Consider the following 23,183-nt stretch of genomic DNA (forward strand, 5'->3'; position numbering starts at 1 on the left):
GCCTTCCTGGGACCTGGCTGCCCACGCCCCAGGGGGGCGGAAACCTGTCTGAGGGTTGGCAGCAGCAGTAGCTGCAGAGAAAACACCGGGAAGTTAGCTTGGCAGTACCCGGGCTCTATGCTGGAGACCCAGGGATGCATGGAATTGTCCCCCCAGTATCAGGAAGATATTGGGGTGACAATTCCATGATCCTAGACATGTTGCATGGCCATGTTCGAAGTTACCATTGTGACGCTACATATAGGTATTGACCTATATGTAGTGCACGCATGTAATGCTGTCCCAGCACTCACAAAGTCTGGGGACATTGCCCTGAACAATGTGGGGGCACCTTGGCTAGTGCCAGGGTGCCCTCACACTAAGTAACTTTCCACCTAACCTTCACTAAGTGAGGGTTAGACATATAAGTGACTTATAAGTTACTTAAGTGCAGTGTAAAATGGCTGTGAAATAATGTGGACGTTATTTCACTCAGGCTGCAGTGCCAGTCCTGTGTAAGAATTGTCTGAGCTCCCTATGGGTGGCAAAGGAAATGCTGCAGCCCATAGGGATCTCCTGGAACCCCAATACCCTGGGTACCGAGGTACCATATACTAGGGAATTATAAGGGTGTTCCAGTGTGCCAATCAGAATTGGTCAAATTAGTCACTAGCCTGCAGTGACAATTTTAAAAGCAGAGAGAGCATAAATACTGAGGTTCTGATTGGCAGAGCCTCAGTGATACAGTTAGACACCACACAGGGAACACATATACGGCATACTTTATGAGCACTGGGGTCCTGGCTAGCAGTATCCCAGTGACACAGGCAAAAACAAACATACATACAGTAAAAATGGGGGTAACATGCCAGGCAAGATGTTACTTTCCTACAGCCCCCATGGGGAGCGACCCTTGCCCCCTTATGTGCAAGTACGAAGAAAAATAAATCCCTGGAGTCTAGTGGTTTCTGCCCCCCCGGGGGCAGATCGCAAATGGCCTAATAATAATTCCTCCCCCCCGGTCGCTCCCCTAACGTAAAAAAATAAAGAAAACAATAAATAGAATTATCCATGGTGACTAGTGGATCTCTACTCCCATGGGGGATGATCGGCCTAATAATATTAGGCCAATCTCCCCCCAAGGGGGCCATAAATGGCCTAGAAATAATTTGCCTCCTGAGGAGTGGCCCTTGCCTAAGGGGCCGCTCCCCTTATTTGAAATAGCCCCCCCAAAAAAATAATCCCTGGTGTCTAGTGGTTTCTGCCTCCCCTGGGGGCAGATCGCAAGGCCGATCTGCCCCAGGGGGGGCAGAAATGGCCTAGAATAATTTGCTCCCCCGAGGAGCAGCCCTTGCCCCAGGGTCCGCTCCCCTTATTTGAAATAAGAAAAAGAAAATCCCTGGTGTCTAGTGGGCATTCGGGCAGCAGAAATGCTCAGAGAGACATGAAAAGCCTTTCCTTTCCTTTCATGCCTCTCTGCCCCCTCCACGTGATTGGAGGAGAAATGCTTTTGCATTTCTCCTTCGATCAGGTGCGGGGGGAAGGCCTCTGATGAGGTCACCGCGCGAAAGCGCGCTGACATCATCAGACTCCACGGGGGGTCAGGGTGGGTGGGAGTGGAAGGGGAAGCAATTCCCCTTCCATCTCTGCCCAGGGGAGGGGGTTGCTCGGCCATCTGGGGGAGCGCTAGTGCTCCCCCCAGGGGCCCATAGCCGGACGAGCTGGTCTCGTCCTCGGCACCGTGCAACCGGTGCCCGAGAGCAAGACCAGCTCGTCCGGGGCACCCAAGCGGTTAATAGAGATAAGATTCATAAACCCCGCATGGGAGATAATCCTGACTAGGCATTTAAAAGCTAATTTATTCCATTATACAGAAGACAACGAAAAAATATCTACAGACAATGCATCTTGGAATATCACAATACAGCACTGCCCAACAGGAAAATGCTGCAATGACAAAGGCGAGCATTTGCCATCTCAAGGGAACACCTTGGGCTGAGGATAATCAATGGTAGGACAATGTTCCCACAAACTATACCTACTATGGTCCAAAGGCAGCTCAAACCTGGATTTTATAGCCCTATCACTTGCGTTAATTCCAATGTTTCAAATTCGAGTTTGTTTTTACTGAATCAAGTGAACGTGTACTCCAGGAGATTTCTCTCAATCTAAACCTGCCAAAGCATGACCAAGCTCCGGTCGACACTGGCCTTCTTAAATCAATTAACTTTAAAAGATTAAAGTGGTCTAGTGACACGATAGCAGGGCTGACGACCTGGGTCAAGAGCCTGCTAGAAGAAACAAGCTCATCGGCAGCTAGCCATAAGGAACGTTGGAATGCCTTTCTCATGATTGTGCAGCTAATGGCTCCCTGTGTAGCCCACCGGCAAGCTGGAAGACGGACTCAAATTTTTTTTGTTAAAAAGTCAAATCTTAAACAAAGAGCTCAAAAAAGCAATTAGTAGGTCAAAGAAAGTAACCACTCAAGCAACAACATGGAAGAGAATAAAACAGCTCAGGAAGCAGTATTAAAAAAACAGGTCTGGGAAGAGTGGAGGTGCAGGAATAAGTCTTTTTGGTCAAGACTCATCTACAACTCAAAGAACACAAATACCAGCCTGTTTTGGGAGACATTAATTGCTTTAGTAGGCCTCTCCATGCTAAAAATTGCTCAAATGTCTTGGAAGAATCTTGGGTTATGCACTTGAATAGCGCTTTTTCTAACAACCTCGCCCCAGGTCTGCTAAAGCCATTAAATCACCAAATTCCTGCATTTATTGTAAGCCACTTGTGGCCCAATTCATCTACCCAAATAATCAGCACAAAGAATGATTACACTCAGAATGAGGTAAAGCAGATTATAAAAGAAATACGGGCTAACAGTGCCCCAGGCCCAAATGGTATTCTACAGGCTATCTTCAAAATGGACCCTCAGTATTGGGCAAATGGCCTATCGCCTTTATACAGAGAAGTTGCAAGGTCCAGCCCAATGAGCTGGAGAGGGTCAATAATACATCCAATTTAAAAAGGCGGGTACCGCTTATCGCAAGTGAGATACCGGCTTATTCCACTAATTGATGTCAAAGTATTATGCCTCCCTGATCTTACAAGATATAATGCAGTGGTTGAATATTAATAATTTGGTGTCAGTCAACCAAGCAGGATTTAGAAGGGGTGCTGGCATGAGCACCAATATTCTTGCACTTTCTATGCTGGCCAATAAATGCAAGTGACAAAGGAAGAAATTCTATCTTCGCTTTGTTTATTTTAAAGTGGCATTGGACCGAGTTGATTGAGGGATCCTATGGTCTTGAGTTAAAGGAAATGAGCATTCCTGCCACTCTCTTGCAAGCCATTATGATCTCTACATGAACGCATGGATCCAGGTCAAATTAGGCAACGGCTCCAGGTTATCAAGGAAAACTCCTACTGAAAAGGGGATGGAACAAGGGTGCGTCCTGGCTCCTCTTCTTTTTAATTTGTTTATGGCTGACCTGTCCATCGGGTTAGACTGTGTAAATTCACATTCACCACGCTTGGGCTCTTTTACCTTATCGGACCTTGTCTATGCAGATGATGTTGTATTCCTGAGCCACACCAAAATAGGCATGCAGAAATTAATCATCGAGTTAAAGAATTACATGGAAGCAAACAACCTAGAAATAAACACCACCAAAAGTAAAACAAAGTTGATTTCTAAAGTTTCTGCTCAGCTTCTAAAGATTTGCCTGGATGCTGAACTTCTTGAAGAAATCAACTGCTATAAATACCTTGGGCTTTATTTGGACAACAAGTTAAACTTTCCAGAACATAACTGTTATGTAACCAGGAATGCACATGCGCTACTCCATGCACTTTGTACTCTGCGTAAAAGACTGGATGGGCCCTCTTTCAAGACCCTATTGTCCATAATATCTGCCAGATTTCTTTTGTAAGTGAAATATTCAAGTACTGCTTTGCACGGGTTAGATGCATCGCTCTAGGACATCCTGCAAATCAAAATATATAAGGCAGTATTTGGCCTCCCAAAAAATGCTTCCCCGGCACAAATTCACCTAGAATTTGGCCTCATCGCCAAATTGTTGAGAAGAAAGTATGCAGCAATAAAAACGTGGTTTAAAATAGGAGCAACACAGAGCAGTTTACTAAATAACGCCTTGTGGTCAGCCTTAGTAAATGACCCCTTCTCCTACCATTCCAAATACCTTTTTCCTGCATTGAAAAGGACAAGCATGCTTGAGCTTTGGGAAAATAATTTACCCTTTTCAGCCTTTAAGAAAGCAGCTAACAGAGTAGAAAAATGTCATTCGGTCTTACATGATAAGAACATTTTCAGCAAACAATCACATGCTTGGATGCTTATTAACAATTATGACACCATGAAACCTGTTTAATATCTAACCCAGACATTCTCACTCTCTATGAAGCAAAAACTGATGAAACTTAGGTGGTCATTATGATCTTGGCGGTGTGGCCCGCCAGCCAGCATAGCGGGCCACACCGCCACATAATGAACCCTTTGAGGGCTGCCATAGGTGGCTCTCACTCAGTGCCAGGCTTCCTCCGACAGGCAGCCTGGAGGCGGTCAGTATCATTATCCGACAGGGCAGCGGTGCTGCCCCTCGTATAATGATCCCTTAGCCTCCAGTCTTTCCCTGGCAGGTTTACCAGCCAGGGAAAGGCTGGCGGAAGGGGTGCACCGGGGCACCCCTGGGGGCCCTGCACTTGGCACGGGCAGTGCAGGGGCCCCTGTACAGTGCCCCATCGCGCAGGTCAGATCTGCACGACGGATGCTGCTGCACCCGCCGCACAGAGGCATTGGCGGCGGCTCCATGTGGAGCCGCCGTCAGTGTCCCGGCCAGGCATTCCTGTGGGCCGGCGGGAGGAAACAATGTTTCCGCCGGCCGGCCCACAGGAATGTTCTTTATATGGCCAACGGGGATCCAGGGCGCTGGTGGTCAGTAGTCTGATCGCCAGCATGAACACAGAGGTTTTGACCGCTGTGTTGATAATGAAGGCCTTAGTTATGGTAACATTCCAGCTCTAGCAGACATGCCACCTTGGAAGCACAGGGGCCCATCAAGTTGTAGATTATGTGGATCTTGAAAAGAGGACCTTATACACTAAATAAATTGCATTTGTCCCATGCTAAAGCAAGCAAGGGTTGTTTTAATGAAAAAAAATTACTTCGATAGATGGGTTTGCTCGTGTAGGTCAGCAAATATTTGCAGTCTCAACCCAGAAGAAACACAATTAAATTGCAAACTAATAAAATTCCTTCAGCAACATATCAGGACACTTCAGGACACAGCAATTGCTGTGACCACGAAACTAAATCTGGGTCAATCAGCATCCATATTAGTGTAGAATTAGTTGATTGGCAACCCCAGGAAGCTCAGTTTTACGTGAGCAGCGAGATGACTTTTCCATTAATTGGAATAATATAACTGCCAATTTTTTGGTAATTCCAAACAAAGATGTCTAAAGCCCACAGTGTAGATTATTTTGATAATTCTAAAAATAGTAGTATGATTTTTGTTTTGTGTCTGTATTATTCTTTTTGAAGTAAAGTGGCTTGGTTTTAACGCTTTTATTGCAATATTGTTCTGGTTTTAACTAACTAAACAATAAAGATTCTCCTACACTGAGAAATGCTACTAGTGGGCTTGCAGTGCTGATGGTGCCACCCACTTGAGTAGCCCTGTAAACATGTCTCAGACCTGCCACTGCAGTGTCTGTGTGGGAAGTTTGGAAGTGCCAGTTTGTCCTGGCAAGTGCACCCACTTGCCATGCCCATCCCTTCACTTTTTCTACATATAAATCACGCCTAAGGTAGGCCCAAGGCAGCCCAATGGGCAGGGTGCAGTGTATTTAAAAGGGAGGACATATACTGATGTGTTTTACATGTCCTGAGAGTAAAATACTGCTAAGTTTGGTTTTCACTATTGCAATGCCTATCTCTTCCATAGGTTAACATTGGAATTGCCTTGACATATCTTTCAAGTGTAATTTCCCACTGGAAGCAGATAGAGATACAGAGCTTGAGGTCTCTGAACTCACAATTTAAAAATACATCTTTCAGTGAAGTTGGATTTTAAATTACAAGTTTAAAAATGCCACTTTTAGAAAGTGGGCATTTTTTTGCTTAACCATTCTTTGCCTCTGTCTGGCTGTGGAATACACGTTTGGGTCAGGGTGACAGTTGGGCTGTTTGTGAATTCAGTTTCAAGACAGTCACACAAAGGGAGCTGATGTGTGCCCTGCATATCCTTATGGATCTTCCTGGGCTAGAATGGTGGGAGGAGTTGACACTTGCACCTGAATCGGGCTTTGGCTGTCCTTACACAAAGCAATTTCCAACCCCCTGAACTGTGTCTGGGGCCAGGGCAGGAAAGGTAGGGTCTTGTACACTAGAAAGACTTTCCTTTGAAGTTTGCCTAGTTTAAATGAATAGATTAGTATAAGTACTGGGCCTCAGGAACCACAACTTCTAAAAACGTCTGGACTGAGGATAGTCTGCCAGGATGAACAGCTAGATGCCATAGGAGGGACTGCCACTCTGCCTGTTGCTTTGCTATGCAGGTCTACTGCTTGCTGCTTCTGTTCTGGGAGTGAAAGGACTGGACTTTGTTTTATACATCCTGCTTTTCAAGCTTCTCAGAGAGCTTAAATTGAGCTTGCCTCCTATTAGAAGCCTCTGGGACATCAAAGAGTTCATCTGCCAGCACCTGGGCTCTCTTTCTGAGAGTTCTCTCTCGCCAAATGGTAGCAAATCTACTCCCTGGGCCCTTGGGAATGAGTTCTGGTGTAAAAAAGAAGAAACCAAGAGCATCGACTCCAGAGTGACTTCGGAACCAGTGCCGCTCTCTGACTCCGCACTGCTGCCTGAACCAAGAGCTGTGGTCCCTGCTGAGTGCAACGACCGCGACCGATGCACCAGGTCCAGTGATGCCTCACCTCACCGACTCTGTGCAAAATATTTGTTTCATTGTTTACCAAAGGTACTGTGCCAGCGGTCTGTGCGACTCCGTGACCAGCCCGCACTCCCTCGCGAGCGGCACTGGACTGTTGGGAATGACACCGTCAAATATGTTGTTGTAGGAAAGGGCCCGATTTGACATGGTAAGCCCCAGCTTTTTGCCTGATATCTGATGCTAACTTGACTGAGTGTGTGCTGGGATCCTGCTAAGCCCCAGTACCTGTGTTCTTTTCCTAAACTGTGCTTCCACAATTGGCACACCCATGGCACACAGCTAAGCCCCATGTAAAAGGTACCAGTGGTACCAAAGGCCCTGTGGCCAGGGAGGGTCTCTAAGTGCTGTAGCATGTATTATGCCAGCCTAAGGGACCCCTCACCAAACACTTGCACACTGCCATTGCGGACTGTGTGCGGTGGTGGGGAGAAAAAGGTTAAGTCAACATGGCATCCCTCTCTGGGTTCCATGCCCCCCAAACTACTGCCTGTGGCATAGGTATGTCACCCCTCTAGCAGACCTTATAGCCCTAAGGCAGGGTGCACTATAACACAGGTGAGGGCATAGCTGCATGACCAATATGCCCCTTCGGTGTCTAAGTCCATTCTTAGACATTGTAAGTGCAGTGTGGCCATATTGAGTGCATAGGCTGGGAATTGCCATTACAAACTCCACAGCTCCATGATGACTTCACTGAAGACTGGGAAGTTTGGCATCAAACTTCTCAGCTTAATAAATCCACACTGATGCCAGTGTTGGATTTATAGGAAAAATGCACACAGCAGGCAACTCCCTGTATTTCACCCAACCCCTTAGAGTAAGGCTGACCAGTCTGTGCCAGCCTGCCACTAACAGTCAAGTTTCTAACCCCAAGGGGTGAGAGCCTTTGTGATCTCTGGGGTCAGGAACAAAGCCTGCTCTGGGTGGAGGTGCTTCACACCTCCCCCTGCAGGAACTGCAACACTTGGCAGAGAGCCTCAAAGGCTCCGGCCTTGAGTTAGACTGCCCCAAGGCGCTCCAGCTAGTGGAAGATGCTCACCCGCCAGAACAAGCCCCACTTTTGGTGGTGGGTCCGGTGGGAAAATTTGTAAACACCAGGAGGTGTGCCCAACTCAGCTAGGATCACCCCTAGGGTTCCCTCAAACTGAGGTGAACCACACTTGGCAGAACCCCTCATCTTGCTTTGAAGGATATTAGCCAATAGAGTTAGGAATTTGCCCCCATCCCCAAAGGGAGAGGGCCCAGTAAGGGTGTAGCCACCCTCAGGGACAGTAGCCATTGGCTACTGCCCTCTGACCCTTATGACACCCCTAAATCTAGTGTTTAGGGGCACTCCTGAACCTTGTGTTTCAGATTCCTGGCAAGCTGCAAAGAAAAAGAAGGACTGAAGAGCTGCACCAGCAGAGAAGACTCCAGATGACAACTGACTTGGCCCCAGCCCTACAGGCCTGTCTGCAGCTTAAAGAATCCTGCTACAAGAAGACAACTCGTCCTGCAGGACCAGTGACCTTAACAAACCACTAGAGGACTGCCTGCCTACCCAAGGACCAAGAATCTCTAGAGGGCAGTGGCCCTGTCCAAAAGAAACCTCCAAGAAGGACTCCAGAACTGCCCCGGATCTGTGAGTCCCGCCCACTCTGCACGCGAAGCCCACCATCTGTGTTCAGGTGGCCCACCGGTCCAGAGAAGGTCCCTAGGTGATTCCGACCTCAAGTCCACCCTGGGTTGACCCCTCCTGCCCAGCACGACGATGACTGCAGCCTAAATCCAGAGGACCTCCCTGACTGCGACCAGCTCCGGTGAAGATTTCCCTGAGGTACCCCTGCACCTGACACCCCCTGGGATTAGGGAACCCAACAGACGGTCCAGCAAAGTCCAGTGGGCTCTGTACGTACCTGTCCAGCAGTTGATTTTCTTCAGTTGACTCCCTGGTCAACGCCTGCAGCATCTTTGTGACCCCTGGGGTTCCTTCGTTGAAAGGCAGTGGGCTCCCGACGCTATGTTTGCACCCTGCATCTGGCTGTCCCTGTGCCGCTGAGGGTGTGTGTTTGGTGCTGACCTGTGGCCCCCTGGTGCTGATCTAAACCACCCAGGTCCCTGAAGTAATGGGTACTTACCTGTAAGCTGTTTCTTTCTAAGTGCCCCCAGTTTCAATAGAATTCCATTGGGCGCTTGGCACCAACTTTGACCTCTCCACCTGACTGGCCCGTGTTGCTGGTGGTGCACCCCTGGTGTCTTCTAACCTTTGCCTTGTGGACTACTTAACCCCCGAAAATTGGGATCGTAAGTCGAGTATTTACCTACAAATTGTGTGGTTACTTTTCCTCCCCTGAGATTGCAGTGTTTTCCATGAGAAATTGCACTGTGTCCACTAGTTTGTAAACTCTTTTATCTGTTAATTCTAAACAAAGTGCATTTGATACTTGAAAGTGATACATTCTTGAAACTGTACTTACCTGAAATAAAGATCCCTTTGGTTCTAGAAATAAAGCAACAAAGTATACTTTTGATACATAAAACATTGGCCTGGAATTAGTCATTAAATGTGTGCCTCATTTGTTGACTGTGTGTGTACACAAATACTTAGCACTACCCTCTGATAAGCCTAATTGCTTGACCAGCTACCACAAAAGAGGACATTAGTATTATCTACTTTAGCCTCTGTAAAGCCTCTGGAGATCCACTGGACTCTGGTACACTATGACTTACTTTAGAGCCAGCTTCCTACAGCCGTGATAGCCCTAAGTGCCCCGTGTATACAAGCCAATATTGTGAAAATAGAAAAAGGGAGATTTCGAAAATAAAGTCGGGGACTGTATTTACCCAATACACTTTCATTGAAGCAGAGGCAACTTCAAGCAGAAGACTGTGAAAATACTGCTGTTTTTCGTTGAAACAAATTGTGAGCTTCCCACCTGAATTTGGGCGATTGGCTTGTATGATCGGGCCGAAAAGGAGGAACAGACCACACAACATCGTCTTAAGGGGTAAAAGGCCGCTTTAATAGAACAGGTCCAGTATAACAGATAACCTTGGCAATAAGCCTTACAAAACTATGACCTCACTAAACAAAGTTTCCTCCTAGCCCCTCCCCCCCACTAAAATTGCCCCTTCCCAGTAACCCTTAATCAAAACCTTTCCCATCTGTCTTACTGCCCCCCTTCTGTATTTCCCTTGCCTTTCATCCCTTGTGACCCTTGCTACAACCTCCCTGACCTCGAACTTTCCGCCTCATCTCGTCCCCCCCAACGGCTTTATGTGCAAATCCCCCCGCCCCAACCAGACCTGTCTACCAGCGGCATACTAACTTAACAAAAAACAACAACATACAACCCAATTCATGAACAAAATACCTGTCCTCTTAAAGCCCTTTTAAGCCCTAAATGGTAAAAATTGCCACTGAAACAAAAAACCCTCCGAACAAAAACCCGTAAAAAACGCAAGAAAAACCAGGGACGGTGGGTGGGCCAAAACTATCTGAGTACCGCCTCCTGGGTGTGAATCACGGCCAAAGAGGCCGCCCACACCCAACCCACATCTTTTATACCTACCCCATAGACACCACCCCTTCCTGCTAACTGCCCAATAGCATTAACCTGATCCCTCTGAGGCCAGTTCCACCAGCCCGATAAGCCCGGGGGGAGACCAGGCATGCCTGACTCCCCCCAAACCCCCATCGGGCCGTAAAGGAGGAACAGACCACACGACATCGTCTTAAGGGGTAAAAGGACACTTTAATAGAACAGGTCCAGTATAACAGATAACCTTGGCAATAAGCCTTACAAAACTATGACCTCACTAAACAAAGTTTCCTCCTAGCCCCTCCCCCCCCACTAAAATTGCCCCTTCCCAGTAACCCTTAATCAAAACCTTTCCCATCTGTCTTACTGCCCCCTTCTGTATTTCCCTTGCCTTTCATCCCTTGTGACCCTTGCTACAACCTCCCTGACCTCAAACTTTCCGCCTCATCCCGTCCCCCCCCAATGGCTTTATGTGCAAATCCCCCCGCCACGCAGGAAAACCGCCCAGTGTTTTCCTGCCCCCACCCACAGCCCCCCCAGACTAACGATCCCACAACCTTTCGCCCAACAAGTCTGCAATGAGCATCCTCAACTCAAGTAAATACATCTCATTCCCCAGGAAAGACAAATGCACCCCATCCTGCCAAAATAATCCAACCTCAGAAACCACCAAATTCTCATGCCTCAAAATTGAAAACCCTTTTTCATGACAAAAATTTCTCATTTCCCTATTTACCTTCCTCCTCTGCCTTTCTATACCTGATATCGAATATGCCCCTCTCCAATTCCTACGAGGTACCAAACAAGTCCACACAATATGCGTGCCAGCCCAACGTTCCTTGATCCTCAACAAATCCATCTTCATTGCCTTTAACAAACCAATACCTGATAAGGAAACTAAATCATTCTCCCCAAGATGAATCACTAAAAGGTCCGGACAAACCCCTCTCTCCATCCTACGGGACAAAACTGCTAAGAGCTCACCCCACCTCATGCCACTCTTACCGACCCAACTAACATTAATCCTCGTCCCATCCAACGCCAACTGCTTCCCAAAATGCCTGGACGCCGCCTGCTTTTCTGCCCAACGCACAAAGGAGTGCCCAACGATCCAAACGATACAGCATCCATCAGGACCACCGACGCAACCTAGGAGAGAACAGCGAAAAAAGACATAAAATACTTACCCCTCAAAATACCACCTAATAAGTGACAGTGAAAAAAGGATGAAAGAACAGCAAAACAAGCCCGAAAGAAATACCAAGAAAAAACCTCAAGCCACTGACCCCAAAACAGATCCTGTAGCACCCACCGACCCACCTCCCCCCGCAGTTGAATGCGAAAATCTCATTGGAATTGACAGACATAACGCTTAAAACATTGTGATTTCCACCTACCCAAACCCATTATTGCCATATCCGATTTACCTCCAGCCCTTGCTTCCGTGGCCGCTCCAATTCGAAATTAATGTGTCCCATAGCAATGATAATCCATGCCCAGCCAACCCAAAGCCCGTCTCAAAACCACAAGCAGTTGATGAGCCGTCAATAATGAACCATCCTCATGCATGAATACAAACCTTGTTGACTCCGGTAATCCTCCTACAAAGGACACCCAAAGCCCGACCGGGCAGGTGGACAACCCAGTACCCTTCAAAAATACCTCTTGACCCCTCCCCAAACGATCATTTTTTGATGCCCTCAACCAAACTACCACAGCCCCGCTCCTTACCTGCACATCCGACCGCAAAATCCCATCATGACCCTTGACACCTTAAAGCTCTGAAACCCTAAAAGCTCCATGGAAAAGCCAAGACATACAGAGTGACAACAATTTACATTCCCAAGGTGAAAAACAAACCTCACCCAAAACACCCAGAAGATCTTGCAATAAACCTGACGTAATAGGTCTATGACGATCCTTTCTCGCCCCACCCTCCATAGCCCACCCCGCAAGCAAACGTGTGCAAAGCTCACCTTCCACTGGATCATAACCCCAAAAATACTTACCAAAAAAGGATATCCCTGACAACTTACCTGAAATAGTGACTGCCGATAACCCCAGCTCTATTTGTTGCATAATAAACTGAACCGCATCCTCCCTCCTGTCACAAACTTCCAGACCCCCTTCCCGTCTAACTACACCTGACCTTAAAAACTCCAACCAGGCCTGCTCATAACTCTTCCGAGTAGATGGGGCTACCGATTGTTGAACCAGCTGCAACATTCTCACTCTCCTAATTCCCATAGTTCCCTGGGAACCGCCGTCTTCTGAGCATCCGCTCCCGGTGCAAGCCCACGGAACCTCTGCCACTGGAAACGAGACAGGGCATCAGCAATATCGTTATTCACACCAGGAACATATTTTGCCTTGAACATCACATTCCATTGCAAACATTTCAACAAAAATACCCTCAAAAGCCTCAACACCTTCTCGTCCTTCGCCCTTTGTGAATTCACTAAGTGGGCCACTGACTGGTTATCTATATTAAAAACCACATTCCGATTTGCCAGATGCGAAGCCCAAATTGTCAAAGCCACCACCAATGGGAACAATTCCAAGAATGCAATACTATGTTTCGCGTTTTTCCAGCTCAGAGGCCAACTCTCCGCCACCCAGTGCCCATCCCAAAAAAGACCAAAACCATGTGCTCCAGCAGCATCAGAAAATATTTGTATCTGCCACTGCCAATCAAACTCATCCACCAACATGCTAACACCATTGAACTGCTGCAAAAACCCAATCCACATCCTCAAATTTTCCTTGACACTCGCACGAAGCCGAATATGCTGGTGCGGCAAAACTGCGCCCTTCATTGCAAAACCCAAACGCCGACAGAAAGCTCTGCCCACTTGAACAACCTTACATGCAAAATTCAAATGACCTAAAATGCTCTGCGCCTGCCGTAACTCCAGTTTAGGCTTCTTAAACGCATCTTCCAACAAGGAAATCAATTGTTGCACCTTTTCACTCGGCAAACGAACTTCCAACTTGTCTGAATCAAACTCAATTCCCAGAAAACTCAAGCAGGTAGACGGCCCTTCAGTTTTGTCCTGAGCCAAGGGGACCCCAAACTCTGCCATGAAACTCTCAAAAGTCTCCAACGCCCGACCACATTCACCAGACTGGGGCCTTCCCATGAATAGAAAATCGTCCAGGTAATGTGTAACGAACTTTACTCCACCCTGATGCTGCAAAAACCATTGCAAAAAAGTGCTAAACATTTCAAAAAGAGAACAAGAAACGGAACAGCCCATTGGCAACATCCTATCCACATAAATGGCATCCTCAAACTGCATGCCCAACAATGAAAAATCCTCTGGATGCACTGGCAAAAGCCGGAAGGCCGACTGAATATCTGATTTGGCTATTTCAGCACCATGACCACACCTCCACACTAAAGAAATCGCATAATCAACTGATGCATAATGAACCACCGAGTCCTCAGGAGCAATGAAATCATTAACTGACGCACCCGCCGGCCAAGACAGATGATGGATAAGGCGAAACCCCCCCATCTGCTTTTTGGGCACAACCCCGAGAGGGGAAATCGTCAAATTTGGCAATGGCCAACTAAAAAAGGGGCCTACAATCCTAGCCAGCTCAACTTCCTTCTGCAGCTTAGCCTTGACAACATCCGGGCACTGTCTTGCTGGCCTCTAATTGTTGGCCCATCTCCTCACCCTTGGACCTTGGTAGCATAACTTAAAACCTTCACGAAAGCCCCGACTCAAAACCTTTGCATCTTCCAACCGCTGATAAAATTGCAACCAATACGTGACCGCCTCAATATTAATAGGAGTAGGGCCCTTTACCTGCCAACTGTTGACCCTGCCCTCTTCCCCTGTCCGCACCTCTACCCTGCACTCCTTGCCCATCCCAGTTGAATCCTCCAATACATTGGTAAACCGGATGCCTGCCCCCACAGTTGGAACAGTCATACCGAAATTTACATTGCTGCCTTGTGCACAGGCCGCTGTTGAATGACCAGCAGGCCCCATTATGCGGAAATTGACCTCTTTGTCCAAACCCCACCCCAAAATGGGTGGGACGCCCCTGAAAGGGCTTATACTGAACCGGTAAACCACTAGCCGTGTGTGTTGCTGGGGCATTCCTAACAGTTCTTAACCACTGCATCCATAACTCATTATCAATCTCGCCCCAAGCTTTTTCCGGATAAACCGCTTTCCGGGCTCTGAACTCCTCATCATAACGGAACCAGACGAAACCTCCATAATCCATCTGGGCCCTTCTCACCACGTCCATATATTTCAAAAGCGCAACAGAGCAATCCGGGAAACGCTCGCACAAAACACTTGCATAAATCAAAAATGCTGACGTCCAATTCTCAATTGTCGTAGGTACTTTTGGTCTGCGAGCCAACTCCCACTCCTCCTCCTTAGATCCCTCCTTATCCTGAACCTCTCTATGAAGTAACTTAAAAACATCCACAAACTCACCTTTCCATATTTTCTCCTTTAAACTTAGAGTGAGATGCGCCCCCAAAAGCATTGGCACTCCCATGTACGGCAACTTCTTTCCTTTACACCCACCCTGACTAGTGGCACCATTCTGGCCCGTACTCACCTGATCTACCCCAGACTTACCTGCGACTTCCTGCACAGTACCCGAAGAACCCACCGCCTTACTCTCCTTCACCTCTTCACCCGCCTGAATTGCTATATCCACATTCTTTAGCGCTCGAACCCCAGATCTAGTACCCCCAACAATCGCCAGTCCCCCATCGCCGGTGTCAAACACCTCACCTCTAGATAAATTAGCAGCAAACTCTCGCCGAGACAGCAGATCGCCCTGGAACGCCTGCCCACTCGTGGACGTTTGAGGGACTGCAACCACCTGCTCACCAGCCCCGAGGGTCTTGTCGTCATAATCCAACTCTTCTTCTTCATTGCCACCCAAAATAGCACTCCGGCTATACAATCGTGGCTCCCGCACTCTGATATTCGGGTCCAAAGATCTGGCCTCCAAAGACACTACCTCCCTCGATGTCGGGTGAACCGCTCCGGATTGCGCCCTCTCTTCTAATCGGCGTCCTGGAGGTGCCCTGACCCCCACCGAAACTGGACCTCCAGCAGGCTGCCCCGACCGCAGATGCTCTGACGACACCCCATGTCCACTGGAGACATGAGGGGCCACACACCCAGGAAGGTACGCCCTCAGTTCCTGATCCCAAAAATCCATTCTTACCTGCGCCGACCCTGCTCTACCATCCTCACTGGCTAAACCACAAATAGTACCTTTCAAAACCACACCCTGTTCATCCCTAAAAACCACCTGCCCTCCTGCTCTAAAAACTGCTTGATTAGCCACCTCCCACTCTTGCACCCCTTGTACTACCTGAGTAACTGTCTTGTGAAGCTGCCGACCCAACCCTCCACATTGAACCACTAAACCCCTACCTAATTGCCCATTACTGTCACTACTACCCTCACCATACACCTCCACCAGCTCCCCTCCTTCCTCAGAATCTATAACAATTACCTCCTTACAAACGTGCTCTGCTAAAATCCTATGCCTGTCCTCTCCCTGCCCAAAACCAGCCTCACCGACCACTAATGCAGCTAATTCCGAGGGCGCGGCCATATTGGCTGTCCCTCCTAACTGCCTTTCCTCAAAAAACGAAGTGCCGCGTTCCCCACCGCTTTCCATAGCGAGTGGGGCTTGCTGCACGGGTCCATTTTGCGCACGCGCGCGTTTTGAAACGATTGCGTGCGCCACACTCTCCCCCCTCTGGTCGCAGGTGCTCATCGCAGCCTGCGGCCTCCTCAATATTGACAGAGCGCGCGCTCTTAAGCCACGCACCAATGTCTGGCCTGCCCCACCATGAACCAACGCTGGAAAAAACCCTCTACCGGCGGCCGCTACGCGCTGCCGCAACGAAGCCCCAGAACGTCGAGGAAAACGCGCACCAATCCCCCGAACAGCAGAGACACCAGGTAAGCCATCCAAAGAATTCACCCTCAATTCTTCGCCCCCCGCTCCGGTGAAACGGAGACCTTACGCCCAGCAACACTCTTAGCCCTAAATTTTTTACACTTTTTAGGACTTGACACCGGGGATTTGCATGCTAAAACAGCAGCAGATACCCTGTCAGCTGAAGACCTCTTCGGTCTCTTCAGCCCCACCCACGCCTGTTTTAAAACTCCTTCTTTAATCAAATCCTCCCTCCCTGCCTCCTACAAAACCTTCAGCGCCTGCACAACCTTATTAGCTTCCATAGCAACCAAGTAACAAAGCCTTGCCTCACAGAAAAACTCCGGCCTAGAAACGCCCAAAACTATCTGAGTACCGCCTCCTGGGTGTGAATCACGGCCAAAGAGGCTGCCCACACCCAACCCACATCTTTTATACCCACCCCATAGACACCACCCTTTCCTGCTAACTTCCCAATAGCATTAACCCGATCCCTCTGAGGCCAGTTCCACCAGCCCGATAAGCCCGGGGGGGAGACCAGGCATGCCTGACTCCCCCCAAAACCCCATTGGGGGGCTTGTCAGGCATGTGCACTGTAATATAAGTGCGGGCGCGTGAAGGGAGCTCGAGCGTTACTCGAGTTCCGAACGCGCTCGCGAACGGAAAAAAAGACGGTTGAGAAAAAGACGAAGCTGTGGGCACCGCACCGCTTGTGTAGGTCGAATAAACTACACTTTGTGAAGAAAGCTTCTGTGTTAATGTGGGTTATTTACCACATTCTTTTGGCGACGAGGATTACGAAGTTATCGACCTACCGAGCGATGTTTTTCAGGCAGGCTGATGTCTGACGAATGCCTTTCAGGAACAACGCCCTCTTTCAGGAGAAAGAGGCGTGGCGTTTTGTAAAGAGCTGCTTAAAGGGGAGTGTTTTAAAGGTGAAGTTACTCCTGGAAAGAGCTGCTGTGGATTTATTAAAGGGGAGTGTTTTAAAGGTGAAGGCACTCCTGGAACTACGAGTGGCTGCTGGTGATTTTAAAGGAAAAGTGACCAGTTACCAGCAAGAAGTTTAGGGGGAAGCCACCCTAGAAATTGGTAGTTTTTCCTGCTGGTTTCCTTAAATTTAAGGAAGAAGTCATCTTTAAAACTGTTATTGTTGGCGGTGAGAATTTCCGTGTATTTTTTGTTATGTGACTTGATTTTAGCGGTGGATTGTTGGAGTCATCGACGTGGATAAGTGTCTTACGCTTCACAGTATTGCAAAGATCTCGTCTGGGCTCATTTTTTGTTTTTTTGTTTTTGTGAGCAATGGAGCACGTCTCAATTACTGCACCACCTTGTTTTCTTACACATCCAGGTACGCCAACAATCCAGTGGGAGGACTGGATAGACATGTTTGACAACTATTTGTTGGCGTTGGACAGTAAAGAATTTTCTCCTGCGCGTAAAAAAGCGATTTTATTGAACTGTATAGGGTCAGAGGCGCAAAGGTTGTTCAAATTTATGCCAATGGCTACAGACAATGGGGCACGTATTCCAGATGAGTTTAGGGAGGCTAGATTAAGATTGAGCATTAGGTTTGCTAAAGAAACCAATGTGGTTTTGTCAAGATACAAGTTTTATACACAACCACAGAGAGTGGGAGAGTCTATTGAAGAATTTGTATCCAGATTAAGGGAGTTGTCAGTTAAATGTCATTTTGGGGAGATGTGCGACGAGATGATTAGGGATCAATTAATGGTTCAATGTAAGAGCAGAAAGATTCAAGAAAGGTTGTGGGCTGCTAAGAATCCTTCTTTAAAAGATGCTGTTGACATGGCAAAAGTTGTGGAAGAGTCTGAACTTTGCATGAAGGAGATGGGAAGATATGGCAATGGGGGTAGGGAGCAACAAGTCTTCCAGGAGATTGTGGGAGATGTGGGAAACAAAAGTAACAGTGTGGCTTTGGTAGAGAAGAAAACACAAGATGTTCTGAAAACCCAGAAAATGTATGCGAATAAGAAGAAATGTAACAGATGTGGCAGTAGTTTACACAGTAGTGATTTTAAGGGGTGTTTTGCAGTGGGGAAGGAATGTAGAAAGTGTGGGCGTAAAGGTCATTATGCGCGTGTGTGCGTTGAGTGGTCAAAGTCAAAAGGAGTGGCGGTGTGTGAGGAGAGAGATGAGGTGGTGGACCGCATTCTTAGCCTAGGCGAGGTTGATAAAGGTTACTGCGGTAAGAGAGAAAGGAGGCCCAAAGCATGGTTCACTGTTGGAAAGGTGAGGGTTGAGCTGATGGTGGATACTGGATCAAAATACACAATAGTTCCCAAAGATATCTTCATGAAGAACTGGCCTCAGATTGTATTGAAGCCTAAAGACATATGTCCTGGGGGATACCAAGGGGAGGAAATTGAGATCTTGGGTTTCTTTTCGACTGCCATAGGCTTCAAATCAAGAGAAACCTTCGGCAAAATGTATGTGGCTGAGTCTGGGCCACCAATTTTGGGTTGGATGCATCAATATGACTTGAATATAATTGTGAATCCCAGAGGTAAGGAACAAATCTTGGTAGTGGATGATGGAGATGTCAATGCGATTCTGGAGGAAGTGGGGGAGGTGTTTCGAGAGGAGTTGGGAGAATTAAAGGGTTATGTTCATAAGATTCGTATGAAACAAGGTACAGTTGCTGTGAAACACAAAGTGAGGAAAGTACCTATTGTTGTTAGGGAAGAGGTGAGCAAGATGTTGAAAGATATGTTGAAGGACGGAGTCATTGAACCGGTTGAATCTCCAGAATGGACTTCGCCAGTGGTCATTACGAGGAAATCTAATGGGCAATTGAGATTTTGTGTGGACCTACGCAGTGTCAATAAAAACATTGTGACAGACAACTTTCCTCTACCGAACATCAATGAACTCATTATGTTGCTAAATGGAGGAGTTTTTTTTTCAAAATTAGACCTCAAAAGCGCCTATTATCAGATACGACTACACCACAATTCACGTGATGTTACAGCATTTATCACCATGGATGGTACTTTCCGTTTTGTCAGAATGCCCTTTGGATTATCTTCAGCTGCAAGTGTTTTTCAGCGTATGATGACAAATGTTTTTGAGGGTTTCACTAATGTATTATTTTTTCAGGATGACATTTTAATTTTTGCGTCAACTATTGACGAACATAACCTAATTTTGAGGAAGGTATTAAAGAAACTTTTGGAGGTGGGTTTAACGTTAAGAAAAGAGAAGTGTGTTTTCTTGACCAAAGAGATTGAATATTTGGGACACACCATTTCGGGTGAAGGAGTGAAACCGAAGAAAGATTTGTTGGTGGCAATCAAACTCGCTCCGTCACCAAAGAACAAGGATGAGTTGAGGTCCTTTATGGGTCTCATTGAATATTACGCCAAATGTGTTCCCAATTTTGCTGACAAAACGGAGGGGTTGAGAATATTGTTGCGCAAAGGTTGTAATTTTGTGTGGTCAAAAGTGCAGCAAGAATGTTTCGACAACATTAAGCAAGAGGTGTGTACTGCAAAGATTTTAGTACCCTTTGAGACTTCTTCTCCCACTATACTGACTGTCGATGCTAGTGTGTCTGGTATAGGTGCAGTTCTGTCTCAAGTTCACTGCGGTGAAGAGAGGACGGTAGCTTTTGCTTCACGCTCTCTCACTGAGAGTGAGAGGAACTACTCTGTGATTGAGCGGGAGGCTTTAGCAGCTGCATGGGCTGTAGACTATTTTAGAACATTTTTGTGGGGTGTTTTTTTTAAGTTAAGAACTGATCACAAACCTTTGGTCAAGGTTTTATCAGCTGGTGGTGCGGGTAAGGGTTCTGCGAGATTGGCCAGATTGGCAGCTCGATTGCAGGAGTATGTATACAACGTGGAATACATTCAGGGTTGGAGGAACATACAAGCTGACGCTCTCTCACGCATGGCTGTGGATTGGAAGTTGGTTGATGGGGAGGCACAATTCTTGAAGGGAGAAGAAGGAGCGGTGGCGTTGGTGGAGGAATTGTTACAACATGGTGTGGCAGCTTTCTCTAAAGAAGAATGGTTGCAAGGATTGAGGGATGACTCGGTAATGCAGTGCGTGAGTAAAATGATTGTTGAGGGAGGAAGAAGAGAGAGTGCTGTGGCAGTATCTGTAAGGCCCTACATCAAGGTTCTAGATGAGTTGTCGTTGGGGGATGGAGGTGTAATAATGAGGGGTGACAGATTTGTACCTCCGGAAAAGTTACGGAGGAAAATCATACATTTGGCACATGAAGGGCATTTGGGACAAACACTGACTCAAAGAAGGGTTAAGGAAAACTTTTGGTGGCCAGGGGTCGATTTGCAAACTGCTCAATGGGTGGAAGAGTGTGTTCAGTGTAAGGAAAGTGAAAAAAGGTTAAAGCTGGGGAAAAGAACTTGGATGGGACATATTGAGGATCCAGGGGAAGCATGGCACACTATTTGTATGGATTTTGTTGGGCCATTGCCTGGTTTGGGCCACGAAAAAAAATTTGCTTTAGTCCTGGTGGATGTGTTTTCTAAGTGGTTGGAGGTTGAGTTTATGAGGGAAGTGTCGACAAGAAGTACTATTTCAGTATTAAAGGGTTTTTTTCAAAGAGAAGGGTGTCCCCATACACTCATTACTGACAATGGTACACAGTTAATCTCCTTGGAGATGAAAGAGTTTCTGTTAACCCATGGTATCACCCATAAACGTACTGCACTCTACAATCCGCAAGCCAATGGCATTGTGGAATGCATGAATCGTATGGTCAAGGGTACAATTCAGTTGGCTGTGCGAGGAAACCAAAGTGTTAGTTCTGTTGTGCAAGAGGCGATATGGGCTCATCGCACCACGCAGCTGAGAGATAAGGGTAGAACACCATTTGAGTTCATGAGAGGGCGTAAGGCCAGATCAAAGTTAGTGCCTGGTTGGTTGGAGGGTGATCGAATCAAACCAGGAAGTCAAAGGGAGATGTCACTGACAGGAGGTTACTCTGGTATACAAGTTGGTGATTGGGTGAAAGTCAAGGATGGACGAGTGGGTGCTGGTTGGACAAGGTTTCGCGGTCCTTTTGAGGTTAAACACGTAGGAAATTTCAGTGTTGTTTTGGCGAATGGCACTATATGGAACAAAAGGAGGGTGGCCTTATATGAGAGAAGTGGTGGAAGTGCAGGAAATATTATCGTTACTAATGGAGATGGAGGTTGCAGTGGGTTTATGTTATCTGGGGGAGGTGGTGAGAAAGCGGATTCACCGGATGCTGACACTTCACATGAGGATGAGAATAGCATGGAGGGTTTGGAGGGACAAACTAGTGTGGAGAATGAAGAAAGTAAGACAGAATATACGAAGGGAAGTGGTAGAGTGAGAAGACCTCCTGCGTGTCTGAATGACTACGTGAGAGATGGCGAGAAATTGAATTGAAGACTTTTGATTTTGTTTATATTGCCTGAAATGTATTCCTCTCTTGAGTTACAGTTAATTTTTATGTTTAAAAAAAAAAAAAATTGTAATCTTGCTTGAAATGTATTTCTCTTAGCTTTAGTCGAGCTATTGGTTAATTCTTTTTATGTTCTTGTTTAATTTGAACAGTTTATGATTTTTTGAATATGTGGTTAATATTGTTGTGTTCTTGTTAAAAAAAATTATGATGACGAAGGGGGATGTGTAATATAAGTGCGGGCGCGTGAAGGGAGCTCGAGCGTTACTCGAGTTCCGAACGCGCTCGCGAACGGAAAAAAAGACGGTTGAGAAAAAGACGAAGCTGTGGGCACCGCACCGCTTGTGTAGGTCGAATAAACTACACTTTGTGAAGAAAGCTTCTGTGTTAATGTGGGTTATTTACCACATGCACCTATTTTCTACGCCTCTTCGAACTTGAGTATTACAGAAGCGGTCACAGATGCTATTGTGGCCTGCTCTGCAATACAGATAGCCCCAGCGCACATGTAGTGCTGCTGCTATGCAAGAGGGGCATTCCTCCAGTTGCCTGGGGGACTGGCTCCATGCAAATGATGGAAACAATTTGCCTCTGCACCTGTTCTGTATTATGGATCTGAGGGCAGAGGCAAACGAGTTTGTGAGAAGGTGCAATTGGGTGGTTCGTGGACCCTCTCAGGCACCTCCCTTTAGACGTATGCAGGCACTTACTGCACCCGCGTGAAGGTTTTTTTTGTCCTGCTTATTAAAGCAGGCTTGGGTGACAAGGACAAAAAACGATCATGCAGCCTTTCTGCCTTTCACTGATGCGCTGCCCCAGGGCGGCGGCGAATTCATTGCTGTCTAGGGGGCAGCGCATTATTCGTAATAAGATGCACTGTCCCTGTTTGCGCTTAAAGGTGCTATATGGCGCAAAGAGGAACATTCCACCCCTACAGTAACACTGCCTATGTTTTGATAATTTAAATATGTTCTCCCTAATTGAGAACATGATTTAAATTATGCAATATTAATTTAACGGAGTGCTCTGGTGTAATGGAACGATTTTTAGAGATAATTTTAAAATTAACATTACCTAGTCGTGAACGTCTATGACAGTCTGCTCAAGCTACTTTTGGACCCTGATGCTGACACTAAGTGGTTGGTTTGTATTTATATTTACTAGCTGATGTGTTGTTTTTTAAAATCATATTATAAATGTTTGATAGTACTTCCTATTTTCATTGCATAGCAGTTACGTCACTTTAGCTTCTTTTCTGTCACTGCTCGGCACGTTTCTGTGCCTGTTCTGTCTTTCTTTGTCAATGTTCTAGTCAAAGCTGACTGATAAAGTTTAGCGTGCGAATAGTAACCG

Source organism: Pleurodeles waltl, chromosome 3_1 (genome assembly GCF_031143425.1).
Source record: "Pleurodeles waltl isolate 20211129_DDA chromosome 3_1, aPleWal1.hap1.20221129, whole genome shotgun sequence".
NCBI classification, from domain to species: Eukaryota; Metazoa; Chordata; class Amphibia; order Caudata; family Salamandridae; genus Pleurodeles; species Pleurodeles waltl.